This window comes from Dasypus novemcinctus, chromosome 10 (assembly GCF_030445035.2).
Source record: "Dasypus novemcinctus isolate mDasNov1 chromosome 10, mDasNov1.1.hap2, whole genome shotgun sequence".
Taxonomy (NCBI): Eukaryota; Metazoa; Chordata; class Mammalia; order Cingulata; family Dasypodidae; genus Dasypus; species Dasypus novemcinctus.
In genome coordinates, this window is record NC_080682.1 from 94583326 (window position 1) to 94607115 (window position 23790).

The window sequence follows — 23790 nt, forward strand, 5'->3', positions numbered from 1 at the left end:
TGAGTTCCAAACTGGACGCCAGCTGGCCTGTTATCAAACACACCAGTGCTGGCACATAAGCTCAAGACAAGAACAGGGTAGCCAAGATGGCAAGGGTGGAGGCAATGCATGGGTCCGCAGAGCATAGAATCTAAAATAAGCTCAACAAAGCTTCAACTGTGAACAAATGATAAACTGCCAGTAACCAAAAAAGTCACTAAGACACTGATATAGTACCATCTCTCAAGGAGTAAAACAGACTTACTGGTGATGGCAAGTTGACTACATTGGGCTTAACTAGTTGTAAGGTCCATTGATTCATTTGTACAGTTATAGACACATATTCAGGGGCAGACTTTACTTTTAGGCCCACAGGGCTGAATCCAGTGACTTACTACTCTAGGCACATACAACTTGGCACACTTACAAGAACTTAACTACTCTTGAGTGTCATCTAAGCTATAGTAGGCTCTGGAGCACCATCTGAGATCTCTAGTAAAAATAAAACAACTCTCTAGACCCAGTCCAGTTCTCCTCCCTTCTCTGTGACTAATAACATTTCATTAATCTCCTGGCACAAAAATCTCTATCTCAGAGTTTGCTTCCCTGTGAATCCAATCTGTAGAAGTAATGAACACACACACACACATACACACAAACAATGTAATTGTACAGTAAAGTTAACTAAAAGAGCCTTATCATTTTGGAGATAAATAGAAAATATTGTTGATGGTGTTAGAAAAAGAGAAAATGGTTTTTAGCTCATGAAAGTTTCATTTAGATTCATATCTGACTTGTCATATCTCACAGATTACAGAAAAAAGAAGATAAATAGAAAGGGAAGAAAATAATTCTTGGTATTGAGATATAAAATAAAGACTATCAGATGGCATTTCATAGATGTGATGGATCCCTAACTCAAAGAAAATGCAGGGTACAATTTATGGTAACATTTAAGAAAGCATAGGGATAAAATAATCATGTAACTATGAATCATATTTTCTGTGTACCAAAACATTTGAGTCCAAATGAAATGCTTCATTTGTTTAGCTTATTACTAAGAAAAAATCAATTGTTTTCATCAAAGTTTAACTTTTTAATCTTTTAGTTGTTATATTTTAAATGGAATTTTCTTGTTTTTTTTTTTAATAAGTGATTGAGAGAACATAAATCTAATCAATTTATTGCTGTTGAAGACAATGTACTGGGTTGATAATGCTTGTTTATATTTTCTTATATTATTATTATTAAGTTAATGGATCACCCAGAATGCTACATTAAAAAACGTAGGAGATTCCCATATACTCCACAGCCCCATCCCACTCCTCCCATATCAACAACCTTTTTCATCATTGAGGCACATTCATTGCATTTGATGACTACATTTTGAAGCACAGCTGCACCACATAGATAACAGTTTATACTGTAGTTTACACTCTTCCTCAGTACACTGAGTGGGTTATGGCAGGATATAATAATGTCCAGCATCTGTCCTTGCAATATCACTTAGGACAATTTCGAGTCCCAAAACTGCCCCCACATTGTGGGAAGCTGCCTCTGGCACAGGTGCTGTATTGGCCATCTTGTTGCTAAGTGCTATTTTTAGATACTAACCTGGTTAAGTTTCCTTTCCCCACCCTCACTGAAGCAATTAAGTTTCTATTCTTACGCCACTACCCGGGGCTCCAATTGGGCATTCCCTAAAGAGCACAAAAGTCTTTCAATGGACATTGCCAAATAGCCATCTGCACATGCGTGTGGCATGAGAATCAAAATCTAGTTAACCAATTATTTACTGACACATGTCTTGTCAGTATGTACCACCTCATTCATCCCTGGCTATAAGAACCCCTGACTAACCCTCAATAAATGAGGCTTGATCAGAATCCTGTCTTGCCTCCATTCTTTGTGTCTCTTTTCCCTTTTTCATTCCCACTCCCTCCCTCAGGTCTTGGTTTGACTGATCCGTGGATCGGGTCACCACATCACATCTCTTCTTCCCTCTCACTGCCCTTAGCAACTATTAGGGCCACTTTCTTCACATCAGTGCTACAATTTCATATCTATGTGTATGGGGAAACAAATTAGGATTAACAAATTCTTTATGTATTTGAGTTTATCTAAACCAGTAAGTATTGACCTATGCATCAAAGTGTTTCTAAAAATTACTAATCAAATAGAAAAAAAATTGGTTTACTCATCCTAGATCTGAATAAAGTAGTCAGGGAGAGCCTTTCAAAGAATATGAAGAAATAAATGAAGTTAAGATGTGAAAACATGTATTCTATGTGTCTCGCAAAAAAAGTGAAAAGTTTAGCTGGGAATATTGTTGCAGGATTTGTCACAGTGAAGATGGTTTGACTAATTTCCTATGAGAATTACTGACAAGCTTAACATAGTTTGCATGTAAATAGAATCAGATCTCTAAATTCGGGAAGCAGAAAATTTTGAAGAAAATCAATAGAACAGAAGCTGAAAGGACCAAAATGAAAAAGAATCTAAAGTATATTTGTTGATTCCAAAATAAGCTGAAGATCAGCTGAAACTGATCTTCCCTCTGTGTCAATTGCTTCTATTCCCTCCTAGAGGAAATTCTGGCAAGATTATGATGACTTTTGATTCCTATTTCATGTTCTTCTTCTACTTCAAATTCCTATTATGAATGCCATCCCCCATGAAAGGAAGTATTCTTAAATTTCCCAATGTCTCAACATTCATCAAATATTCTTTGGTTGAATATGAATTAAAATATAAATTAGAAACCAGAAAGGGAGATATCAAGTTGAAAGATAGCAAGAGCATAATTATTTCCTAGAATCAATCACTCTTTATCATGATTAAAGACAACTATCTCAACTCTCCATAAAAGGAAAAACTTTAATAAAGGTATCATGTCTATTATTACCAATCCCCCCTCCAAGAAGACACAACAGATCTGAGGAGTCTCTACTTGCAGACCCCCTGATCCCAGCTCTCTCTCTTTCTTTCTCTTTGTTTCACTCTCTTTCTCTTTCTTTCATTCCTGATACCTGTTGGGCCTAAGTCTCCAAAATCCAGCACCCAACATGGGGCCCGAAGAAGTGAGTCTTCCAAATTCATATTGGAAGCTGCAGAAAAGACCTCATCAACTCGAGTCTTCAAGATTAAGTAAGTAAATAACATTTCCACGAAGTCATCAGGGTAATAGATAATTAAATGGGACTTGTGGAAGCATATTCACAAGTGTAAATAACTTTACTAAAAGTTAATGGGGTGCCTGTAAAAAACTATGAATTACTAGAATTGTTTGCTCTAATAAAAAAGCGTTGTTGCTGGCTTCAGTCCTGGGGCATAATTTTTTAAATTTAAAACAGTGGAAATGTGTAATGAAAGCTTTATGAAGAGCATATCAAAAAAGGGAATTCATTCTATTATCAGTATGGGCCTTATGCCACCAGGTAGGGGCAGCTTTAGATCCATTACAGTCTGAAGAAGGAGAGAAAAATGAAATTACTAAGCCCATAAGTAAATCTGAAATGAAAGAAATTAAATTGGAACAAGGACAGGAGCTTGAGGGGAATGGGGAACCATCAGGTTGTTCCCCTCATCCTGATACTAACACTTTCATCAACAAAAGCTCAGTGAAGTGTCCTAATGAAATATCTTCTGTGTATCCAGTAAAACCCTCTGCACCTACTGAATTGCCTTCTATTACTAAGCCTAAGTTAAAAGTGTTTTCAGATGTTGTCGATGCTTTGCCTTATGTTAAACAATTATTTGCTTTCCCAGTAACAGTACTTGGGATACTACCAGACACAAATAATCCACAAGGGGTGTCAAGTTTCATCCTGAGCCAATACCTTTAAAACTACTGAAAGATTTAAAACAGGAAAAAATACTAAATAAAGTCCTTGTTAGTGAAACCAGGCTTGTAAAAAACTCTCTGTTAAAGTGTTAAATAAGATAAGGAAACTATTCTGGCAGCAACTCTGCAAACCCCCTGCTGTCTACATGACAATGTAGCTGTGGGCTAGTGGGGTTAACAGAGTTAAGCCACTGGAAAAAGAAAAAAAAAGCATGGCAACATTAGTGTTCTGCTTTGTTTCCATGCTAATTCTGATTGGGCCTATTTAACCAAGATAATAAAATTAGTACAAATTTTTTAGTAAGGTGTTAAAAGGAATTTTCAGTTTTAAATCAATAGTTTACTCCCGAACTTCAAGTCTCAGTATAGTCTTACAGAGTAGTAATCCAAAAATGTGTGTTAACAGTCTGTCTAAACTACTAAATAAGAGCTTAACTACATTTATACTGTTCAAGTTATCTTAACTGATTGCTGATAACTAATAAAAATGAAATGTTTCCAAGCACAAGCTTGTATGTTAAAGGCAACATGGATTCCAGAAGAAATCTTAAAAAGTTAATTCTAAGATGTGATATAACAGAAAAATAAAAACAGCTATACCAAAAAAGTAAGAATTATGAGTCAATTGTAAACTGTATGTTTCTGTTAATGTGTTGTAGTTGTTTTGTGTTTGTCTGTTTGTTCAATGTCAGTGTATATTTTGATACCTCCAGATGGTAAAATAAATTAATAAATAAAAATTTCTAAGAGGGCTCTATTCAAATGGCCCAAAATTAAATAAATGCTTATATTAATACATAAGTTTAAGTGTTTATAAGATCTCTACAATGATAAAAAATTGTAAATCTTGATTAACAAACTTACTATAAGTCTTTTCATAAAAAATAGTTTTTGCCTAGATTGAAATGAAAAGTTTATTTTTCTTCACTAGTTCAAATGAAAGATGTAAAACTTAAATGAATATTAAAAATATTTAAAAGTTTGTGGGAATCCTGACTGAAATTTAATATGTTTTTTCAAAAAGGTGTGTTTTGTCCTAAAATATGATGGCTAATTTTCATAAACTCTTGGAACTTAAATGCGTGTAGCAAGTTGTACAAGGTATTGTGGTAACTTTAAGTAAGGGAATGTGTTCTCTTAAGGTAAAATTTGTCTTAAAATTATAAATAATTATAAGAAGTTTAATGAAACATTGTTTAAATTAAGATATTTAAATGGCTAATTCCAAAAAGTCATTATTAAACAAAATCTGAATTGATAATACTAATAATAAAAGGTAATTTTATAACAGGAAAATTTCTTGGTAGCCAGCCTCCCCTGCCAACTTGCTTCTAGGGGACTGTTTCTGGTATTACATGCTACTAAGTATTTAAAGTGAAAAAAAGTTGATTATTTTAACAAGCTTGTTTAGTGTTGATGATAATTATATGTTGTAAAAAGTTTGCCTGGTAACTTAGTATGTGGGATATATGGAATGTGTTTGTATTGTTAAGGAAACAAGAGAGGATTTTGTCCTAAGATAAAATGATTGATTATTGGGAAAGAATAGAGTGTGGAACAAAACCTAGGTGAATACTGAAGGTGTAAAAGGTTCATGGAAAAGAAATTTTTATGATTAAAGTTAAATAAAATTTGATGGGTCTACCTATAAAGTTTAGTATCAAGTAGTATGTATCAAAGTTAAAATTTTTGTTCTTTCTCAAAGTCTCTCAAGTCATTAGACTGTTTTGGTAAGTTTCCTGAATAATCAGTATACAAAGAAAGTCTGTTTTATCAACATTGCTTCTTGTGTTTTAATTTCATCATTTCCTCAGTCTTTGAAGAAAAAAGGGTCTTATCTCTTTTAAAGGAATATAATGTTCAAAACTACTTTCTCAAAATAAAGTCTGGAAAAGTAGCTTTCTATTTCAAACTGTTACAAGAGATTTGTTCTTTTACCTTGAAAGAAAAAGTAAAGTAATAGTTGAGTTCATTTAATATGTTATAAGTTAAGTGGAAGGTGTTTAAAGTGTTATAAAATTAACAGGATTTTTTTAACTCTCTGTTAATTAAAGTTGTATGAGTAAAAGGTTCATATGTGTGCTTAACAGTGTATAAATTTACGAATATTTCATCATAATATTAGACAAAAGTATAATGTGGTTAATTATGGTTTTAATTATTATAAAAAGGTATGTGTCACAGAAACAACCTCTTATCAAAAATTAAAGTAACAACATTGGAGTGTGCAGCAGTCCCAGATATTGCTATTTTGTTGCAAGAAGTTAATGCCCAGCTGTGTCACTATCACTTTGTTTTAAAACTGTGCTAAGACTTTCTTCAATATTTCCTTAGGCAAATCAAGCCAGCCTGCATTCTCCTACCTTTAGAAAAGTCAACAATAGGCTTTTGCATGCTTCCCCAAGGCTGTGTGCATAGCCCAACCATCTGTCCTGGTATGGTGATAATAATCTAGTTGTGTGAAAAAAATCAGGTCACTGAAACTCTAATGATGACTGTCGCAAGTTGACACTGCTACTGTTTTCCACTGGACTGAAGTGTCCCCCAGGCCGGTGGGCTCGAACTAGTTGGCCCCGGGGGAGTGAGGACAGATACGGAGACTATGCACATGCCGGAGACAGGGTTCTGGACCAAGTCTAACTTTATTATGTAGGAACAGCAATTTATAGTTCAGGGCTATAGGAAAGGGGGCTACATGGTATTTGATTGGCAGTGGCGAATATATGCCCAAACAAGGAAAGGAGTAAGCTATGGGGGACGGTTAGTTGATCACATAGGCTGAGTTTTTTCATGCCATACTGCCTGATTGCTGGGGATCAAACAAAGAGGGGTTCAGAGAGGAGGAAGAATACATGGTGTAGCTGGACAGGGCTTGGTTGCCATTCTGTCTGACTTCACGGTCAGCAGCCGTTTTGTTTAGCTGTGTGGTTGCCTTAGAGACAGCGTGTTGGCAACAGATAAGCTATGCCTTGTCGGCTGTGCACAGGGTGCTCTTGGGCACTTTTATTCCTCCTACAATTCCTCCTTTTTTATATTTTTAAAGAAAGGGGCTTATAGGTAGAGACTTGCGGTGACCACGCCTGTCTTAGTTTGCCTTCCTCTGAATGTCTTATCCATCATTGGCTGCCAGTGAAGCCTAAGCAAGTGTAACGGTCTAAGGTGGCTGTGCCTGTCTTAGGTTGTCCTCCTCTGAAGGTCTTACCCATCATTGGCTGCCAGCCAAGCTCTTAGAAGGAGGAGGCCCAGCATGTACTTTTAGCACGTTTGTCACACGACCTGACTGATGACGACTGTTTGGTTATTTTTATGGTAACCTGGGTTGAGTAGGGGCTTGTTGGCATGGGTCATAGCAGGTTAAAAATTGGGTTGAGTTTCAATTTGTGGTAATGGCTGATATGGTGGGTGCTGCAATTGAAAAAGCGTTAGTAGGGAGATACTTCATATTTGCATCTTAATGATACAAGGAGCTAGAAGTAAGAAAAAGAAGAGGGTTAAGGTGGGGATAATGAGAGGGGCCATCCAAACTAAGAGTGGAGAACTGAACCAGGAAAGAAGAGTGTTTTGGTTTTGGTTCTTATTGGACAGTTTGATATGTAAGTTGTGTAAGGTTTGTAGGTTTTGTTCTATGACTGCGGACTCATTTATGTAGAAACAGCATTCTTCTTTTAAGGAGAGGCACTTGCCACCTTTCTCTGCTGTCAGCAGATCTAATGTGTGACGGTTTTGAAGTGCTATTGTGCTAATGAAGTAAGCTGTCTTTGGAGGGCTTCTAGGGATTGTGTGGTGTTTTTAATAGTGATTTGCAGTGCATCGTTAAAGTTATTAGCGGTGATAACACTATGTCCTAGGGCGCTGCCAGTGATGGCAACAGTAGCGAGTGTGGTGGTATAAGACTGGCGCCCACTAGAATGGGAAAAAACACTGCTCTCTTAGAGCAGGACTGCGGAAGCAGGTAACTAACCTCGTATTCACTATATAGTGTAAGTTGAGGGACCAAGGCAACTAAGACACAGGGCGTGTTGAAAGATGCATTTAAACAAAGGGTGGGGGAGTGGTTGTACCAGAAGTAAAGGCCTTTTGGTGCAGGGTAGGGTACATCGATGGAGAGGTTGTGCATACATGGGAGAGAGGAAGGGCTAGAGGAAGGAGGAGAGGAGGCAGCAGAGGGAAAATTAAAGCACATGATGTTGATGAGGCTGACATTCCAGAGGGGGATGTTGGGCAGTATGGGCTTGGTGCATGAGTTGTTGTTTCCGTGAGGGAAAGATGAATTGTAATTGTTAATTGGGACAGCGGCCATAAGGGGGCAGACAAGGGAGGCACATAAGAAACAGTGGATAAGGTTGGGGGCTATGTGTGAGTTGTTGAGGAGGATTATGGTATTGTTAAGGATGTGTAGCCAGGAAAGAGATGTAATAGAAATTGTGGCAGATGGGTGAATAGCATTTTGGAGTTCTTTTTCTGCTTTTGAGATATATCTTTTGTTTTTTGTAATGGAGCAGTGTGATTATGTACGGTATAGAGTTGAGCAATGTTGATGAAGCTGGAGGGAGTGGAGGTAAAGGGAGAATAATACAATGCTCCTCTGACTCCTGAGGCCCACCTGGGGTGCCAAGGGTCCGTGATGTGTAGGTAAAAGGAGGTACTATTTGCGTAGAATAATCCTTTGGTAAGTAGGGCTCCTTGTATCCAGGCATCAAAATAGACACAGGAAATATGAACAGCCTCCATAGATGGTGTCATAGTGGTTTTGAGTGTACTAGTCTTTGGTTTGGGTATGGGGAAAACAGGCATAAGGGTATGTGCTCCATTGTTTTGAGCCGAGCTTAGCAGTGGGCCAGATGGGAAAAGTTATGGCTTCACTGCAACCTGTAAAGGGGCAAGTGGCGGATCCAGTATTTTGACTTATGGTCCATTCAGTGGTGCTTATGGTTTCTCATACGGTGAATGTCCAAGCGTAATTGTCAATTTGTATGGTTGGGGGTGGGAAGGGTGAGGAATAGGAGGGGAAGAAGTAGTAGGGGTGTTACTGTAGGAGGAGGATGTAGGTGGCTCCAAGGATGTTGCTGGTCGGACACACTGGCTAGGAACCCAGATGGGATGTTCAGCATTTTCTGGAAAGATACAAGCATATCCTCTACCTTGGGTCAGCAATGCAAGCAGACAATGCCAGTCATTTGTCAGGGGATCCTTTCATCGTACCAGGGGCAAAGGCATTGGTGCATTGCTCAGGCCTCCCCAGTGTATGGCTGCAGGGGAAAGACCTTTTTGATTAAAAGAAAGGTAATTTATAGTTATGAGGACTTTAGTGAGTATTTCTTTGGGGGTATCATTATTAGCATTTCCCTCTTTTTTTTTTTTTTTTAATTTGTTGTTTGAGAGTAGCATGAGCTCGTTCAACAATACCTTTTCCTTGAGGGTTATAAGGAATACCAGTGGAGTGGGTGATCTTCCAAGTATCACAGAATTGTTGAAAGCCACGGGATGTGTAACATGGGCCATTGTCAGTTTTTAGCTTCCATGGAATGCCCATATGAAGCATGGCTTGCAATAAAGCAGACATGGCATGTTTTGTTTTTTCTCCTATAGAGGCTGTTGCTACTATGTAGTGGCAGAAAGTGTCTATAATGACATGTACGTATTTTTGTTTTCCAAAGTTGGCTACATGAGTAACATCCATTTGCCATATAGCATTGGGTTTAAGACCTCTAGGGTTTACTCCTTGAGGCTGCAGGGGTCCCAGAGGCAGAAATGGACTGCAGGCGCTGCAGGCCTGTGTGAGGTGTTTGCACTGCTGTTGCGAGAGTGAGGGAAAGAGTGTATGGAGGGAGTGAGCTGACATGTGTGGAAGTGTGAGTGAAGAGCCCTGGCTTGATCAATGACAGAAGCCATTAGGATGAGGGCTTTATCTGCTTGGTCATTACCCTGTGTAAGGGGGGCTGGCAGGTCTGTGTGAGAGCATATGTGTTGGACATACCAGGGATGCTTTCTGTTTTACAGTAACTTTTGAGTGTTGGTGAGCATGACATCTAGGAGATTGTTTTTATCATGTAGAATAGCAAGGGGCAGTGCCTTAAAGACTTGGGTAGTATAGGCGCTGTCAGTAAATATGTTTAGAGGAATATTTTGATGATAGAGAAGGGTATGAAATATGGTGTATAATTCCCCTTGTTGCACTGAGCCAGAATGCTTTTCTCACCAAATTTTATTGGGATGGCCTGGTTGTTTTAGAAAGGTTGCACTATGAGTTCTGTTGATGTCAGTGAAGACGAGAGGAGCATTAGGAATGGGGGTGGAGGAGGCAAAGGCATATGGCCGGGCAGAAGAGGGCAGAAGAGTAAGGCCAGTAATTAGTCTGTGCCTAGGATGGTGGTTATCAATTTTTCCAGAGTAATTTTCTATTAGTAATTGCATTTCAATGTTATGTTGAATAAGGTGGTCTAATTGTTCTGTAGTGAAGGGCAGGATTAGAACATCAGGTTCAGAGCCATATAGGTGCACAGCAGTACGTCTTAGCTTTCTTCCTAACATACAGAGAGTGGTAATATGCAGCACTACTTTGCTTAGATGACTGTATGCAAGATGAACCCAGTACAGGGGATTATTTTGGAAGAGAACACCTGTAGGTGTTCCTTTAGTAGCTAAAACTACAGCTAATAAAGGGAGATGGGGGTCAAACCTGTTGAGCAGTAAGTTGCTCAACTGTAAATTGAATTTTTGAATACATTCAGTGGCAGGGGTATCTAGAATGCGTTTACTGCCAGGTTCAGGGTCACCTTGCAGGATATCAAAGAGTGGTCTGAGTTCATAAGTGGTCATATTAAGGTGTGGATGGATCCAGTTAATATCCCCACAAAGTTTTTGTAATTCAACTAGGAAGGTGATTTCTGGTAGCTGAATGGAAGGTGTTAAAGGTGTTATTTTATCTGTTATATGATATCCCAGAAATTGGAAAGGTGCATATATTTGGACTTTTTCTGTAGCCCTAACTGGGCTAGATTGTGGAGGAGTACCTTGAAACAAATGTGCAGGTGATCTTGGTAAGGATGAGAGAGTAAGATATCCACGTAGTGAAAATTTGGCAGTATTCAGCTAGTGGGTATACCACATGATGAGTGAAGGATTGGCATATAGTAGGGCTGTTTTTCATACCTTGGGGAAGAACTTTCCATTGGAAGCACTGGGATGGGATGGTGTTGTTAATGGAGGGTACGGTGAAAGCAAACTATGGCCGGTCATCAGGGTGCAAAGGAATAGAAAAGAAACAATCTTTTATATCAATCACTATGAGAAAATTGTCATGACAAATGGCAGAGGGATGCGGGAGGCCAGGCTGTAAGGACCCCATTTTTTCCATGTGTGCATTTATGGCTCTAAGATCATGGAGTAATCTCCACTTGTGTGAGGCTTTTTTCTGTATTACAAATATTGGTGAGTTATAGGGGCTAGTAGAGGGCTCTATGTGATCAGAGTCTAATTGTTGTTGAACTACATCACAAACGTTGTTGTAGAATTTGAGAGAAGTTCAATTATTTGAGTATAGAGAGGCCAGGACTCAGGAATGATTTTGAGAAGGAAAAATGGTTTATTGATGGCCGACCGGACTCGGGAACTTCTGTTTGAATCCCAAGCCCCGAACAAGATTTTCAAACGTCTTTTATACAGAGAGGAAAAGCCAAATGGTCCCTTTGTTTCAGTTCTCAATAGGCTTCAATTAGCATATATATCTTCCACATCTTAGGTAAGCTTTTAGCATTGACTCCAGATATTCTAGATAAGCTTTTAGCATATTTACTTTTGCATTTCCCCTAAATACTTAAAGTTTATATTCCTTGCATTGTTAAACTGTTTCCTGGGACTGGAGCCTGTTGCCATTGTCCCTAAGGGCAGGACCGCAGCCTCTTACTGTTCCACACCCACAGCCTTCAGCTTAGGTTATCTCTGAAGAGACAAAGAGCCTTCCACCCATAGCCCACATCATTCCCCCCCTTTTGCCAAAGTTTAACTTGCTAAGCTTTGGCATAATTATTGTTGGAGCTATGAGGTGTATGGCTGTTTGTTGTTTTGATTGATTATTTATCGGTCTTTAGTAGAGCATCCAGGACTGTTTTTAGAAGTTTACAACTTTTCATTCTGGACAGCAGAATCCTGGGGCAGGAGCCTGTTGCAGTCATCCTGCGGCCACCGGCGCTCACATGGATTTCCAGTCAGGTTCGAGATCCATCTATTAATTTTATTTTACCCTTGAAGAGTTTACACCTTTAATTTAAAAGGGGTGCTGAAGGGAGATGGATCTCTTTTCTGTAACTGCTTCCTGCTGGCCATGGGCTGTAGTCATTGCCTAATAAGGTGTAAAACTCTTAATTTATTCTAACTGGAGGAAGATGGATCTGGCATTCTGTACGAAGTTGGATGAAGTTTTCATATGGTTAATAAGATGTTCACTCTGAAAGAAACAAACTTAATTAAAAATTTGGAATACCCGTTTTTAAAAGAGGACACATTGGATTACAGAGGTAGACAAGGTTAGGTGCCTATAAAGATGGCACTCCTTAAAAGCTGGTGGGAACAGCATATATATTCTTTTTTAAGTTATCCATCTTTAGAGAGAAATTGCAACAGACACTTAGCTTTGTCTGAAGACACATTCCAAGCTGTTCAATGATTGACACTCATTCGCTCTGTCAGATGCTCCTGGTGAACTGGCACTCCTTGGGCAACTGGCTTCACTCAGGATTAGAACACTAATTTGGAAATACTCTTAGTTTTCACCTGTGGGAGTGATCAGAACTACAGAATAAAGATTTTTACACCTTGGTTTTCATTGTACAATTTCTAGCAATTTTGACTTGTTCAATAGGTGACTCACTATCAGCAAGCAAGTTTTACTTTTGTTACACAGCAGAGTACAGCAGAATATAGAAGTTGACTGAGACTGGCTGAGACTGCCACCTTATTCTATAGACATGTTATAACTGTTTAGAAAATGATTTTACCAGGAATTTAATATGTCTAATATACTTCTGCACTTGATCCAAAATAGAAAAGATAACATTACAATTATTAGACATATATTTAGTACAGGATAAAAGTACAGCACTTAATATTAACTAATGTATTACTTAATGCATAAGGATTCAGAGTTGCAATTATTAGTTTGAGTTTCAGGTTTGTAATACCTTACATGTTATCTCTCCATGAGAGCAGGCGATAATGCCAATTGTATTTAAGTTTCACTTACAGTATCCTGGTATCATGGCTCCACTTAGCATGTTCTTCAACACAGTGAGCAAGTTGCAGCATCCTTCATCTTAGAGAGATTTTCCAGTATTCTACCGGCCTGGTGCATAGTGCTCTCTGGCACTATGGAACAGTGCCAGTCTGGAGGAGATATCCATTGTACACTTGGCTGTACCGAGTCATTATTGGCTGCTGCAGGAGCTTGAACCTGCAATATAGTTTCCATCGACTTCAGGAGCAGAACCAGAGACTGATATAGCACATATTTTAATTGAGGGGTCAGTGACCAGCCTAGCCAATAACTCACATGGAGAGGCCACCTGTAATGTATTCAAGGCCTGGTTTGGATGCACAAGAGTTTGACAATGTTAAAGTTTATTTCTTGTTTTTATATATATTTTTGTCGCAGTGTGGGCTCGCCTGGAGAGCCGCTGCAGGGGCGGTGTGGGCTCAGGCGGAGGGCTGCAACACATGGAGGGGCCTTCCGAGAAGGCGCTCCGGGGCCGGCAAGGTGCGGAGGATGCACAGTAGGAAAAAGACTACCGAGGAGACCAGGATCTGTGCGCAAGTCTGATTTATTCAGGAAGTACAGCGGTTAATATAGGGCGAAGACAGGGGAGGGGCAGGGGGCATGGCCGGGGGGTGGCAGACGGCTGATAGGTTCGTGCAGGGGTGCATCACTGGTTGCGGGCAGAAGATGGGGTAGCCAGGGTTCTCGGCGGCAGCGAGGCGGGGCTGTCATGGCACGGCGGTGGCCCTCGGGGGAGAGGCAGGGTTAGGCCACCGAGGGGGAAGCGGGTGCAGCTGGGCAGAGGGGCGGGCAGTATGCCTGAACCCCAAGCAGAGGGCCCTAACACCCGTTCCCGCCACCCGGGTCCGACTCGCACCGGCACCTGGAGACGAGCTGACCCTTGCTGTCGCCGCCCTCCCACACGGTGCCACCCTACATATTTTAAACAACTTAACGCAATACATATATCAAATGACTGTTTACTTACACAATTTTACTATGAAGATAACAGTAGGTACTTTACTTTAATAATAGAGGAAAAAATATTTTTCATTGTTAAAATGAAAACAGAAGACTTCCAATATAATCAAGATAACTTTTTATTACCATTTACTTAAATGTGTACTTTGCAGTGGCCTTCAGACAGGTTTATTATCATGAAGTTATTTCTGCTACCAATACCAATTTAAGTTTTTTTAGTTAACAATGACTTCTACAACTAGAACTATTTAAACATTTTCAGTTTGGAAGATATTTTACAAACTCTTTATAATTGACTATAACCACATTGACTAGCCACCTCATGTTTAAATAAACTTACTAAATTACAATTACCAATGAAAGAAATTTACTCTTTATTTAAGAGAGCATATCTACAATCTTTTTCCTTTAGCTTAATTTCACCAATGTGAACTTACAATTTTCATTACTGTAAATATTTTATACATATAATGTTAATTTAGTTTATAAATTAACTATGGGAGATTACACTCAAGTTAAATAAAATTGAAACCATAATAGTTTATGCAAGGAATGTTCTTTTTCCCTTACAGGAAGCTAAAAACTTCTTTTCTTTGTTTAGGTTATGAAAATTAATAATTTAAAAGCATACTGACTACCAGGTTTTAAAACACATGCATACTGACTACCAGGTTTTAAAACACATTACACAATTACTTAATTTTTAAAAAATCATAACCCAGGAAAGATCTCTCCATAGTTTTTAAGGACTTTCCTTTACTTACTGAAATTTGTTAATAGAGCCACTAATTACCTTTATTTTGTTGGAAAGAAATCTTCTGGAAGAAAATAGGCTCACTAGATTGTGGAGAAGAAAATAATTTATTCTCAATCTTGCAAGAAGGGGTGCAGAGCCAGATATGGCTGGTCCCACGAACAAAGAAAAATGACACAATTTATACCCCTAAGCCTAGCATGCAAGCTCTTCCTCTGTTTTTCCATAGATTGGATACTTCAGAAGTTACAGCTTATCTGAGATTTAACTTTCCCATGCAAAAGTTTGATTTAACTGCTTCCTCTATCACATTCCAACCATTTTAGTTTTTACCTGCTCCCCTTTGTCAAATAAGGAATAGAATTTAGTGCTGAAATGGCATCGACTTAGTCCTTCTTGGGCATTCTTCCACTGCCCATAGGACTGGCCTAAACTGGTCTCCTCCACTGCTGTCCAACTCGGGAGTGGGAGACTGAGGCAGCAGGCTGCCAGGTTACACCAATCAACAATTTTTTCCTTATGTGAAAATTAACCTAATCTTTGTTTCTTTTTTTTTTTTATTTTATGGCTGACAAAAGGTTTAAACTGGGAAATTACAGGGCAAACTGATTCTTAATTCCCTAGCCTAGTAGATAGGTTTGATCTGCTACACCTAGTCTTGCCTTTAAAGCTCTTGCAAAGAGGAGGCCCTTTCCCAATTGTTTCCATAATCAGATTTCTATGACTTTTTCATCCTGCTTAGTTTAATTTGGGCTTTAAGAATATTTATTTACATATATAACTGCATATTCAGTTAACAATTTGAATAGAGCTCTTTTAAGAATTTTCATTTGTTAATATGATATTATCCTGATGTATGAAGACATACACTGAGCATTTTTTTAAATGGGCAGACACAAAGAGTTAGACACAAACACAACTCATTGATATTACTTATAATTTGCATTATTTTATATAATGTTTAGCTTAATTAATTAGGGGTCCAGAAATACATATTACTTATATAACTGCATATTTAACCTCAACAATTTGAGCAAATAGGCAGACATGAATAGTTTGACACAGCAACATAACTTTAGTTACTTTAAACTTCTAATTCTTACAAAACAAGTGTGACTGCAAAACATTTCAAAGACTCTTGAAACTTAATTTGCACTATGACTGTGCAGTTTTATACTGTGACTATGCAGTTTTACACAAGAATTTTCTTTCTTAATGGATTGTAACCAAAATGTTCTCAATGCTTTAGCACTATTTTTTTTGTTTCAGAACTTTATATTTTACTTTGAATTTAGCAGAATTTTGGATAAGCAACAAGATTAATTTTATATATATATTTACTGAGGCTATTTGAAGCCTCAGGGAGACAGACTGCTTTCTCTCATGAATTGCCACTCTTAGGAACACTGACCGTCAAGGCAGGAGACTTCTCCCCCTCCACCCCCCTTTTTGATTTTGGAGATAATAAAACTCCAGTAGTCATTTAACCTTATTCCATCAGGGAGCCATTTATTTAGTTTACACTTGAATTCATGAGAGAAAGGGTTACTAATACCAGGAGAGGAGACAGTGATGTCCCAGCTCTTCTCAATTATGAAATAACCATAGGCAAAGGCAAAGGGTGAGGTTAGGCTTGAAGTAACCATAAACAAAGGAAAGGTTAGTTTAGAATTTACACTTAATAATTTCAAGCTAAATTCACCCAGCTATAATTTCAGTTATTACCTTTCTACTGTTTTATAACATAAATGAATTTATAAATGATTTTAACTCTTAGTTACAGTTTTTATTAATTTTTTAAAAACCTATTAATTTTATAACACCTTTAAATACCTTTCATTCGACTTATAACATATTAAATGAACTTAACCATTACTTTAATTTTTCCTTTAAAGTAAAAGAATAAATCTCTTGCAGTTAGTTTGAAATAAAAAGCTATTTTTCAGGATTTGATTTCTAGAACATAAATCTTCTTTTAAAAGAGGTAAGACTCTTCTTCAAACACTGAGGAAATGATGAGGTTAAAGCACAAGAAGCTATTTTGTAAAGATTTTCTTTGTATATTGATCTTATTCAATTGTAATCATAAAAATTTTCCTTCCACAAACCTTCTACACTTTCAATATTCATTCAGGTTCTGTCCCACACTCTACTCTTTTCAATAATCAATCATTTTATCTTAGGACAAAATCATCTTCTGTTTCCTTAACAATAAAAACACACTCCATATATCCCACATACTAAGTTACCAGGCAAACTTCTTACAACATATAATTGCCATTAATACTAAACAAGTTTGTTAAAATAATGAACTTTTCTTCACTTTAAATACTTAGTAGCATGTAATACCAGAAACAGTTTTTTTTTGGAAGCAAGTTGGCAGGGGAGACTGGCTGCCGAATAAAATTGCCTTTTATTATTATTATTATCAATTCAGTTTTTGTTAAATAATGACCTTCTGCAATTAGCCATTTAAATACCTTAATTTAAACAATGCCTTGTAAAACTTTTATAATTATTTATACCCTTAAGACAAATTTTACCTTCACAGAACACATTCTCTTACTTAAAGTTACTACAATACCTTCTAAGAACCTGAGCAGAATGCAAACGTATTTTCGCTTTGACACCCTAAGGAGGGAACATTACTGCATTTATTCTGATTCTGCTTTTCACCCCCTTCACTTCCCCCCCTTCCAGGCAGTCGGGTGCACAATAAACAGGAATGCGGCTTATGAATAGAAGGGTGGACTCACTGGAAAAGGGCAAGCCGCTCCCCCCTTTCCAGCTTTCAGCCAAAATGGGCAGACAGAACCTACTCAAATTTGGCAACTCTCCCAGGAACCCAGCCACCCTGACTGGGACATTCCCAACAAACTTGGGTGCTTGGCGTAGACACAGATGGCCTCCAAGCCCCGGCAAAGGGCCAGACCAGAGACAAGACAGCAGAGCATGCACAAATACCTAGACTCCGCAAACATCCAGACTCCTCAGCTTTTGCCCCAGAATCATTTCACCCCCTTGCCAATGGCAAGGAAGGGCTCCAGCTCAGCTGTAATTCTACTTTACATAAGGACACAACTCCAACACTAGCATTGAGCTGACACAGAGAAAAGCACAAAGGTCACTAATCTGACCCACAAGTTTATATATTTATTTTCACCATGGCTGCCCCCACAGCCATCACAAACCTCAGAACACTTAACATTTGGTGTAAAGCGAATTCATTCACAAATTAGCACCATAACAAAAGATTTCAGCTAGACTTTTCCACTGTTTAAACTTTACACCCAGACCAAGCTCCACCAGAAAAGCCGATCCATTTTCCTATAACCAAGTTTTGTTTTCCTTAATCTAGACCAATTTCCAGGACATTAGGACTTGAACCTATAAATAGCCCTTCCTATTAAAATTGAGACTCCACTCCTTTAGTGGATATAAGACCAGTACCAGATTCTAACATGCAGTTAGACAAACCCAAAACACCAGGGCTTTTCCCCGGTTTTTCTCCTTTTCTCAAGCCTAGAGAGAACGGCTTCCCCTAGCCTTCTGGGGCTACTAGGGTTCTCTCGGGAGGTGATCAGCCTCCCCTTCCCAGCAATTAAAGCTAGGGCCTTCCAGACTGTGCTCACCCGGGGAGTCTTACCTTCTTCCATGTTCGGAGTTCTTTTTCGTTCCCAGAATCTTTCTCTTCAGACCTTCCATTGCCCTCGATTTTTGTCGGGAAGATTCTGGTGGAGCCCACATCTTTTTTGGATTAAATTTAATCCAGGGGTGCCAAGATTTGGGGTTCACCTGAGTCTTCCTGGCTTCCTCGGGGATTTGGAAGGGGCAGCAAAATACTACCATCTCTGGCCTTCATTTGTTGTCCCAGCGGAGTCGCCAAAAATGTTGTAGAATTTGAGAGAAGTTCAATTATTTGAGTATAGAGAGGCCAGGACTCAGGAATGATTTTGAGAAGGAAAAGTGGTTTATTGCCGGCTGGCCAGACTCGGGAGCTTTCTATTTGAATCCCAAGCCCCGAACAAGATTTTCAAACGTCTTTTATACAGAGAGGAAAGGCCAAATGGTCCCTTTGTTTCAGTTCTCAATAGGCTTCAATTAGCATATATATCTTCCACATCTTAGGTAAGCTTTTAGCATGGACTCCAGATATTCTAGATAAGCTTTTAGCATATTTACTTTTGCATTTCCCCTAAATACTTAAAGTTTATAGTCCTTGCATTGTTAAACTGCTTCCTGGGACTGGAGCCTGTTGCCATTGTCCCTAAGGGCAGGACCGCAGCCTCTTACCGTTCCACACCCACAGCCTTCAGCTTAGGTTATCTCTGAAGAGACAAAGAGCCTTCCACCCATAGCCCACATCAAGGTGAGTAAGTTTATGTCGAGGCAGTGGCCACTGCTCCACCCAGATGGGGTTTTTGGTATCCCATCTGAGTTTTATTGGATCTGGTTTGCTTATAGTAAATAATGGTGGAGCACTGGCTTTTAGAATTGGGGGGGGGGGGGGGGGCTGGCTGGTACTTAAAACTGCTCTGAGTTGTTGGAATATATCTCTGCCCCATAAAGTATTTTGTAAATTAGGCAGTACTAGCGGTTTAAAGGAACCTGAATGACTCTCTCCGTCTGACCAAGAGAGTTGGTCACGTGATTGTTGAGACATTCTTAAGCCTTCAACCCCTTACATTATTGTGCCTAGGATTAACGGCCAGGATGGATCAGCATCTTTGGCGCTTAGGACAGAAACATCTATGCCTGTGTCTATTTGTCCTTTTATTTCTTTACCATGGACTGATAATGTCAGCCAGGCCTTCTGCTGTGTTATAGGGATAATCGAATAAATGCTAAAAGGGTTGTCATTTGCATTGCTTTCTGATTCTTCTCTTGTTATGCAAAAAGGGTCATTATCATTTCTATAGCCTTTTGAGTCCTCTCTTACTGGGGGGTGTGGGGACTGAGAGGTGCCCTGGAGGGAGTTTAAAAATGGGAGGGGGTGGCCATCAACATCAGTTTTTATTTACAATCTCGCTTCCAATGAAACCCTTTTTTTGCATCGGGCGCACTTGGTAGGGGGAGCCTGATTGGGGCATTGGGAATTTTGCTTTGATGGGCAATTACAGGCAAAATGCCCAGGTTGATTACAGTGGAAGCAGTTACTTGGTCGAGTGACAGCATTAATGGATAGGTGTTCTGTCAGTGCTGAAGTGAGACCGGTAGCTGAGATAGAGCTGACGTCCCTGCACGCAAGCACCCAATCCTCTGGAGTGCCGTTTCTGAGTGGGGCAATAGCTTTAGGACATTCTCCACTGGCGCCGTTCCACAGCAAATTAGAAATAAGGGCCTTTGCTGCATTGCCCTGAGTGACTTTGCGCTCCACTGCCTCTTTGACTCGACTATAAAAGTCAGCAAAGCATTCATTGGGCTTTTGGACTAATTGAGACATTTTAATGGGTGTACCTTTAGGATTTAGCTTGCGGAAGGTTCTTTGTGCACAAAGCTGGTACTGGTCAGAATAGGTTTCATCATTATCTGCCTGTGCTTCAGGGGAGGCAAATAGGCCTTCACCCTTTAGAGCTCCTACCGGCACAAAATTTTTTGCAGTTCTATTGCATATGGCAAGAACTTACGCTTCATCGTAGTAAAGAGCTTTCCAGGTGATGTAGTCGCCCAGTGGTAGAATAGCCTGGGCTAGATTTTTCCAATCTATAGGACAATTTTGCTGGTAGGATAGATTTTCCAACAGCATTTGGGTATAGGGGCTATTGAGGCCATCTTCTTGGGTGGCCTTCCTGAGGTTTGAGATAATTTTATGATCATGAGGGTACCAGGCGTCAGGGTGCTCAGTACCCCGGTGCTGGTTTACAGGGAAGAGTTGGGGGGCAGAGAGAAATGAGGAAGTGCAGCAGCGGTTTTGAGAGGGGGTGGGGGCTTTAGCCTGCAGAGTGGCATAGCTATCCCGACTGTTGGAAGGAAATGAGGGAGGGCTCCTGTAAGGGCGAGTATCTATTCGGGGAGGAGCAGGCTCTTTGTTTCTGAGAAAGGCGGGGCTGTGGCTTCCACTTTCAGAGGCTGAGCTGTGGTTCCCGCCCTCAGGGGCTGGGCTCTCTGGCAACATGTCTGTTTGGTCTGTTAACAAGTCTGAGCTCTGTGCTGGACGAGGAAGAGGGGTAACTCTTGCCTAGTATGCTCTTGTGAATTGCGCTGGGTAAAACTGATTTTTTCTGACTGGAACTCAGTTAGCAAGGGGTAAAGGGGCTCCCACGAAGCATAGTGGGGAGTAGAATCGGTGCAGAGGTTGGGGGGATCAAGATCCCTGAGCAGCAGCATTTGCTCTGAGGCCATTAGATCAGGGGGCATGGGAGGAGGTTCATCTGGCGGCGGGCTGGAAAGACAGGCATAGATAGCGAGCAGTGCAGGGATAAAGCCAAGTGGGAAAGTTTTGCCATCATGAACCTCAGCAGAATGGACCCTTTTTAACAGTTTTGCCCAGGTGTGCTGGTCCCACAGAGAGGTAGAAGAAAGCCATGGGTTAAAGCGTACAATAAGATCCCAATACTGATTGAATTCCTTTTCTGAAATTTTTATGCATCTACTAGCTAGGAGAGCATGAAGCGCTTGTGCTTGTGGCATCCTTGCAGAGGACAGGAGGTTGTCCATGATAGGGCAGGGGGTCACTCACCCGATAGTGGCGTACGACGCCGTTCCCCGAGGTCCCTGATCGGCGGGACTGTCTCTGTCCATAGGCCCACACTTTGGGCGCTAGATGTCGCAAGTCGACACTGCTACCGTTTTCCACCGGACTGAGGCATTCCCCAGGCAGTTGGGCTCAAACTAGTTGGCCCTGGGGGAGTGAGGACAGATATGGAGACTATGCACACTCCGGAGACAGGGTTCTGGACCAAGTCTAACTTTATTATGTAGGAAGAGCAATTTATAGCTCAGGGCAATAGGGGAGTGGGGCTAGGCAGTATTTCATTGGCGGGGACGAATATATGCCCAAACAAGGAGAGGGGTAAGCTATGGGGGATGGTTAGGTTGATCAGTAGGCTGAGCTTTTTTGGGCCATACTGCCTGATTAGTGGGGATCAAACAAAGGGAGAGGGGCTCAGAGAGGAGGAAGAAGACATGGTGTAGCTGGACAGGGCTTGGTTGCCATTCTGTCTGACTTCATGGTCAGCAGCCATTTTGTTTAGCTGTGTGGTTGCCTTAGAGACAGTGTGTCGGCAGCTAATAAGCTATGCTTGTCGGCTGTGCACAGGGTGCTCTTGGGTGCTTTTATTCCTCCTACAGATGACATTTTGTTAACCAGTAATCCTTTTTTCAGAATGAAAAGACAGCAGAAACAATAGTATCTTATTTTGAGAGCCTGGGGTGGGCAGATAGTTGGGATGAGCTGTGGGTCCCTGCTGCTCTAACAAATTCTTCAATGTCTAGTTGGGTAAAACAAAATTATAACCTCTGCTGTAATTGATAAGTACAATGTTTTCTCATGTTAATGTAGTTTGTAATATTGTTGGAATACTGATTAGCTCAAATATTAAAACCATCATAAGTATTAATTTGGAAAAGTCCTTCATGGAAATAGGAAAACCTCCAGCAAGCTGTTTTAAATAATAATAAAAGGAAGGTAAATTGTGGAAATTAACTTAGCCTATGAATTGAATGTGACAAGCACCAATATTGGCTTTAGGTGGGGTTTGTGGCAAAGGCAAAATTCTAAACAAGTATCCCTTGGATTTTAATCACAATTCTGGAAATAGGCCAAAAGTACAATATAAAAAAGCAATTGTGTGCAGCATGGGAGGTCCTGCTAAAAGTAAAAGACTTAACCCAGTAGTGTGGTCACTCTGAAAACTGCCATTCTTATTCAGGGGTGGATTGCAAATACTAAAAGCAGGATGAAAATAATGGACTGTTGTAAATCACCCTCGCATCTATGAAAAAACATCCAGGATACCTGCTAGTAGTAACAGGTGACTGTCATGTCCCTGCCCACTCCACTAGTATCCCTTTTAGGACTGTTGAAGCAGATGTCTTTGTGAAGATCCAGGGCCCTACCACTGAAACCTGAGAAAAGGCAGAGTGGCTCAACCAGGAAGGTGAACATTGATCGAGAAACAATAGCAATGGACAGAAAAAGAAAAGGCATCTGGATACATGGAGAATGATGTGGATTTGGCAGTCATCTCCTGAAAGTCAGTTATTGCTACATATGGCACAATAATTCTTAAAACAGATTAGATGCTGTATTGGACTTCTTATAATAAGCATTTTGGTACTGATTTGGAATCATTACAGCTGCTGCTACTGCTGTGGTAGCTTTACATGAAAGTATAAACACAACAATATGTGCATGACTGGCATAAAAATGCTAGTGATTTGTGGCATAGCCAAAATCACATTGATAAACAGTTAAATAATCAGGTGATTGATTCAGAAACAGCTGTTTTGCATATTGGAGATCAATTGTATGGTTTAAACTTGTTAAGGGGATTGAAATGTGATTGGAATGAAAGCCACTTTTATATTACTCCTCTTGCCTATAATTCATCCGATATAAAATGGGAAAAAAATTAAAAATCATTTGTTAGACCATAAAGGTTAAAAAAAAGAACACACAGCCTGATTCTTCACAAATAGGAAGCATATAACAACTGCTATTGGAAAGAAGGAAGGAAGGAAGGTAATAAGAAAGAAAGGGAGGGAGGGTATGAGGGAGGAAAGGAGGGAAGGATGGAGAGAGGAAGGAGGAAGATAGGTAATCATAGTCAAAATTGTACCAACATAGATAGGTTCAACCTGCCTGGACCTAGATTTCCATTAGAATTTTCACTCAAAGAATATTACGAACTCACAAAAAGAATTTCCTGGGGGAAAAAAATGGGAAGAATGTGAACACAAGTATCATCAAGGTAAATGCTGTATATAATAAAAGGGTGTTTATGAAAACAGTTTTTTTTTTTTCTGAAAATATAGGTAGCA